The following is a 7063-nucleotide window of genomic DNA, read 5'->3' as shown; positions in this document are numbered from 1 at the left end:
AATAATCTTTAATGTACTTAAACATGTAAGAATGATTAAAAAAGTTGTAGAAAACTGCCCAACAAACCTAAAAACTTTTAACCATAGAACTGCTGAAATGAAAACTGAGATGGAATCACCACAATAAAATTGAGATGGAACCACCACAATAAAAAAAATAATAATTTAGTATAACAGAAGAACTTTTCCATGCAGAAATGTTAGTGTGAGATTAATAACCAAGTACCCTGCATTTTAATGCATCATGAAAAGAATGTCTGTTGGGCAAATAGTGCTAGTACCAGAGATCATGCATTAGATAGAAGCAATGAATGAAATCTCTCCTAATATCACATACAATTATTACAGATTATATAAATTAAATTTTTAGACATAATAAAAATAAATTATTTTAGATTAGAATTTAGTACTGGATCCAGTTAGGAAACCCAGAAACTATTTTTAAAAAGCAAGGTTGTAGCAAGACCTTGTTTAAACTCCCCAACCATGACCATCACTGTAGAAAAGGACACATTGTAATTGGAGTTCTGTTGTGGGTACACTGGTGTAATTATAGGCATAATATGGTACCTATCACTGTGGTTTACCCTTGGGTCCCATACAGGCAAATTAAGATTGCATTCTTTAGGCTGTTTCAATAGGACTGGATTTGGCCATTCCCATTTAGAAAACACCAAGAAAAATTTATGTACAAGAGTTGATGCTATTGCATTTGGATAAAGCTGGCAAGTTCTTGCTACCAGCATAGCCCAGGAAACACCACCAAGGAAACCTAATATATTGGAATAGATGTTGTGGCGTTTGGCTCACAGTTTGACAGTTCTCAGGGTTAACCTGAAGTTGTCAATGTTTGGTACTACATGTAAAATTTCATCAGTTACCCTGCAACTATTAAGACTTCTTATACATCTTATATTTAAATTTTTAAGCAGACTGTCATCTCCTAAGTCCAAGTCTTTTGGAATAGTCTGCAATGCTAATCTTGCAAACAAAATATCAATCTCTATCCCATCAAAACACAGTTTGATAACTGATACCTCTTCAACAGCTCTTAAATCTTTTACTTCTTCCTGCAATTTCAACTTATCATAGAATGAGGTGAAAAAGTCACTTCAATCAACGTCTTGGTGCAACACACAACACATCAACATTGGCACATTTTGGATGCACTCAATCTATAAGATTCAAATGTAAAAATTTTCTCGCCAACATTTTCAGTTACAGATTGTGGAAGATTATTGCTTTCACTGATTTCTCGTATCCACTCTTTGACCAGGTTATTTAATTTTCCCAAAATTAAAATCCTGTGCTGCAGTTCCTCCTCCTCTTCAAAAACCCCAAAGAGCTTCAGAGTCTCAATGAGTTTCTGTGTAAGCAGGCAGTCTCCTTGGGGACTGCTAAACTGATGGGAGAGAGAATGCCATAGTGCTTCTGTGGCGGCTGTGTCTGCTGTGATCCCTGCGTTGTAACTGAAAATGGAATATCTCCTGCGCAGGCACCTCCCCGCCACCGTTGCTGCCCTGGGTGTGATCCAATGAGTCGGGGCGGGCCCTGCCTCAGCCCTGGGTCCAACCCCACTCCGGTACCTGCTCCGGCCGCATTAAGTGCCTCTCCTCCTTCCCCTTTGCCCCTCATTGTGCAGTGGTGTACTGTTACACTTCAGAGAAGGGGTAAGGGTACATCTAGTTCAGTTCCTGTGAGGTAGCTGTAACTTTTACAAATGAAATATCAACTCTAGGGTGTATATTTGATATTGAAAGAATAATTAGGAAATACTTTGTTTTGATGGGATCATGATTAAGAAATGATATATTGGTTTTATTTATAGAATTGTTTAGAGTGCATACAGATAAGCTTAAGCTTCATATTCTTTTGCTTTCAATCTTTGTCTTCTAAACAAATGAAGCTTTTTGCTCTCTCCCCCTTCTTGTTCTTTTCCCCTTTTTGCTTATGTGCATAAGGTAGGACTTATTTCACAAAAGACAAAATGCCAGTATTTTCTTAAACCATGATGTCAAACAAGTGACCCTGTGGCCACATGGCACAGAACACTAAATTTTGGTCCCATGGCTGTAACTTTGGGGTGACTAAAAATAATGCCTGTGAAACATGATATCTTGGATGGCCGTTTGAGCTCTAAATATGAGGAATTTTGTGCACTCCACAGAACTCCTGTCAGCAGTACAGTTGATTCTCAATTTTAATCATGTGAACAAAAAGGCATTTTTTTCCAAGAATTTTAAACTTTTTTTTTTGTCTTTTTTGTTGTTGTTGTTGTTGTTGCTATTTCTTGGGCCACTCCCGCAGCATATGGAGGTTCCCAGGCTAGGGGTTGAATCGGAGCTGTAGCCCCCGGCCTACGCCAGAGCCACAGCAACACGGGATCCGAGCCGTGTCTGCAACCTACACCACAGCTCACGGCAACGCCGGATCGTTAACCCACTGAGCAAGGGCAGGGACCGAACCCGCAACCTCATGGTTCCTAGTCAGATTCGTTAACCACTGTGCCACGACGGGAACTCCTTAAACTTTTTTATTTTAAATGGTTGACCAGAATTTGTCAGTAATTTTTACATGTAGAAGCATTTAAAGATTTTTTTTTTTGCCTTTTTTTTCTAGAGCCGCACCCGTGGCATATGGAAGTTCTCAGGCTAGGGGTCTAATCGCCAGCTTTAGCCGCCAGCCTATGCCACAGCCACAGCAAAGCGGGATCCAAGCCACATCTGCAACCTACACCACAGCTCACAGCAACGTGGGATCTTTAACCCACTTGGCAAGGCCTGGAATCAAACCTACAACCTCATGGTTCCTAGTTGGATTCGTTAACCACTGCACCACAATGGGAACTCCCTAAAAAAAAACAAGCACTTGACATTTAGTCAGCTCTCTACTCCTTTTACATTTTATTTTATCATATCTATAGATTCAGAACTCCTTTATTTAAGGAAAATAATTCCTCATAATCAAGCGACAGAATATCCATCTTTATAAACTATGAGGAATACCAGCTGTTGATAAACTTAGTTATTCTTAATCTGGACAAAGCCAACCTAACAGATTTTTCTGATGAGAATGTTTTATGAATCCTCTATTGTCTCCATTCTATCACATGTGCATTTTTCATGTTAAACTTCAATGACTTAAACTCTTCCCCTGTCCTTCTAAATTGATTTGCCAAAGTTGGAGTGTAGTCTTTCCCCCTTAGGCTATGCATTAATTGGGCTTTCTTTTCACCATACTTTATAATGTCTAGTGTAAAATATTTCTCCTGCCCACATCTTTGTTCTGCACAGTCACCTTGCCCTTCCTCTCACCACCTAAGTAAAGAGGGTCAAACTAACAGATGAAGTGTCCAAAGTGTCTGTGTATTTGTGTATCTTCAGAGTTAGATTGAAATTGCCAGGCACAGATTTAGTCTTGTCATTTTGTTTACACATTGGGAAAAAAGAATTCAGTTTATTAAACGTTTCATGTAACTGCACCAAATTTTGCCAAGCTAGGAACTTGGACCTTTTCTGTGTAGCGACTTTTTAATTCTACTTTTCATAACCTGTAGATCAGACTGTTGCTTTTGCATGATGTATGTAGTGTCTCATGACTGGAGTTTGCTTTGTTTTATAGTATCTGTACTCCTTGTATTTTTCAAGAGCTATTTTGTAAACATGATGTATTTCTCCATTGAAAACACACAGACACACACAGACACACAAACAACAAAAAAAGCAAGGTTAGACTTAACTATGAATTAAAAAAAAATAAAAGATAAACAGTAGCCTGGGGAAACATGGGTAATATACATTAGAAATATAGAGTTAGCATTAATATGCAGAACATTTATACTAACTGATTTTAAAAATAAAAATAGAAACAATCCAATATAAAATCTGCAAAGAATCAATAAACATTTGAAAACAAGCTGAAATGTCCAGAAGCCAGGGAAATATAAAGTATCAGTACAATGATGTATCAATTTTTTTAACAATGAGATTTAAAAGATTTAGAAATACCATACATTGATGATACATTAATCGTACATTTTTGGATTTGTATTGCAGTTTAGAATTTAGCCTTGCAATATCATTTAGAATTGTAAATGTGGGTGCCCACTGATCTAACAATTCTGGCCTCACTCAGTGGGTTAGGTTTCTGGTGTTGCCGTAAGCTGTGGTGTAGGTTGCAGACACGGCTTGGATCTCATTTTGCTGTGGCTGTGGTGTAGGCCAGCAGCTACAGCTCCAATTTGACCCCTAGCTTGGGCACCTCCATATGCTATGGGTGTGGCTCTAAAAATACAAAAAAAAAAAAATTGAACTTGATGTATGGGATGGAAGTAAGTCCATGATGCATTAATGAATAATAAAGTTCTAGTTTGGAAAAAAAAAATATCCACAATACTTTTTAACAAAAGTAATTCATGTGAAAACACAGAATGAATGTATGGATCTATATTTCATATTTTGTATGTGAGTGTGAAAAAAGATAATAGAAGCTATTGATCAGGGCATCAACATTTTTATATCGTGAAAACAGAAAGTAGAAAATGGAGAGGAGGGAGAGAAGACTTAATTTTTAAAGGAACATGTATCTTTTTAAAATCATTTCAGTGGTTATATTGAGTCCTTAATAATTTTGTTCATACTTTCAAGTTCTTTATCAAACACTCATTTGGAAACAACCTATACACTACATATCTTTTACATTCCCTATAATATAAAATTATTATAAAATGTTACCTTTTCTTTCTAAAGAGTTCATATTTGGACAACTGCTTAAATATCATGCCAGGGATTTCAGAGGAGAGAAAATTTATTTGGGGTAAAATCAGAAAATTTTCATAGAAAAAACTTTTAAAAGTTATAACAAGAAAAATATTTTTAGTGAATTAGAACATAAGGGGAGCTTCATTTGAACCTCTAGGTAGAGATAGTAAAAAGCCACACACACACACACACACACACACACACACACACACACACAAAGCTGAATCACGGATAATCTCTCCTTCAGTATTGAGGACATACAAAAAAAATCATAAAAAAGGAATATTCAGAAGAAACTGCAGAAAGAATCCTCATAGCATAAAAAATGGGGAAAAATAGTAATAAAAACAACCAAAGGGAGTTCCCATCGTGGCGCAGTGGTTAAGGAATCCGACTAGGAACCATGAGATTGTGGGTTCGGTCCCTGCCCTTGCTCAGTGGGTTAACGATCCGGCATTGCTATGAGCTGTGGTGTAGGTCGCAGATGCAGCTCGGATCCCGTGTTGCTGTGGCTCTGGCGTAGGCCAGCATATACAGCTCTTATTCGACCCCTAGCATGGGAACCTGCATATGCCACTGGAGCAGCCCAAGAAATGGTAAAAAGACCAAAAAAAAAAAAAAAAAAAAACCAAAGGACAAAAATAAAGATTCAGATATGATTCAGTGTCTGCTGCCTCTATTCTTTTTTCTCCATTCCGGATGGAAAAAGAAAGTTTATCAATAAATTCCTAATATCTTTCACTTAGTATCATCTAATTTCCAGAAAAACAAACGGTGACAAGCACTGCAGATGGTCACAACTTCAGCAAAAGAGAAAAAATTGCAAGGGGTTTCTATTTTTAAAAGTTCACTATTAAAATGAGGCGTCTATGCAAACCCTATATATAGTCTCCATAATGGCAAAATAAAATCCAACTAGGTGAAGAGGATTCTGACTTACATATGTAACGATGGCTCCTACATTGCAACAGAGCCCATTAAAATTGTGCTGCACTACAACACTCTATCTCTAACCCAAAAAGTAAATACAAGGGTACTCATTGCTCAAACTAGTTCAGAGAAGAAGAAAAACAATTTTCAGATGAAGCGGGATGGGTATTGATAACAATTTCCTCATGCTATAAGACCAAATGAAATATTGAATAGTGCTCCCAACTAAAGCAAATAAACTTGAAAAAAAATGACAAAGGAAATTTTGCAGACTGCAGGAAAATAAGTAAACAAGAAATATAGTAGGCAGACAAGAAAAGCACGCTGGTCTGGAATACAATATAAATTTAGGAATGGGAATATCTTTCCCTAAAATATTTTGTGCTCTAGAATTATTTATTTATTTATTGGCCACACCCACAGCATGCAGAAGTTCCTGGGCCAGGGATCAAACCCACACCACAGCAGTGACCTGAGCTATTGCAGTGACAATGCCAGATCCTTAATCCATTGCACCACAAAGGAACTCCTCTAGAATAATTTAATTAGAAAATGAATTGAATACATGGAGAACTCATACATTCCATGATCATACAGAAAGGGTGGAAAGAAGATATGGGGGTTCTAAGAAAATCAGACTTACACTATTAATGGAATAATTATTGATGCCTTTCAGTCAAAGACCACCAAAGATACAACTGTAGCTGAACAAAGTTGAACTTAATGTATTTCAATGATGGGAGATCTCATACCTTGAGGAACCATGTGATGTCTCAAGATGAGGGTGTTAGAAAGAACTTAATAGTATTTGAGTTTGTGTTGGGTTTTGGGAAAGACTGCAAAAAAAGTGAACCTTTAGATTGGACACATTCAAAAAGCAGTGTAATTCTATGTTTACCTTCACAATTCTTATCAGAGAGACAGAAAGAATGAACTGAGACTAAACGTAATTGGAAGGAAACACCAATCATTTATACTAAGCAGGAGAGTAAAATATCTAGCCATTTTTATAGTATGGATAAAGTTCACGTTTTACCTATAGGTGAAGCATGAACTTTATGTAGATCTTTATGTTCCCATAGTTATGTCTTGTGATGTTCTGTGAAATTATTTGGGTTCGATAGGAGAACATCAAAACCAAGCGATACAAGTCCAGATCCTAGAAATATCAAAGACTAAACACCAATGCCAGGCCAGTTCCAACCTGTCAGAAACAGCTTTTCTTTTCTTCTTTATTTTTAATTAATAAACTATATTTTTAGAGGAGTTTTAGTTTCATAGTAAAATTGAGTGAGAAGTTAAGTTTTCCCATATGTGCCCTATCTCCACATGCACTCACCACTGCTGACATCCCACAGGACAGAGGCAAATAT

At 37.0% G+C, this 7063-nt stretch overlaps 1 pseudogene; it reads right to left on the bottom strand.

Annotated features, from left to right (window-relative positions):
* Positions 1 to 419: 419 nt before the first annotated feature.
* Positions 420 to 1635, bottom strand: LOC125110844 (poly(A) polymerase alpha-like; annotated as a pseudogene).
* Positions 1636 to 7063: the final 5428 nt, after the last annotated feature.

This window comes from Phacochoerus africanus, chromosome 1 (assembly GCF_016906955.1).
Source record: "Phacochoerus africanus isolate WHEZ1 chromosome 1, ROS_Pafr_v1, whole genome shotgun sequence".
Classification (NCBI taxonomy): domain Eukaryota; kingdom Metazoa; phylum Chordata; class Mammalia; order Artiodactyla; family Suidae; genus Phacochoerus; species Phacochoerus africanus.
Note: the sequence above shows the minus strand (reverse complement) of the source record. Positions and strands in the feature narration are given on the sequence as shown.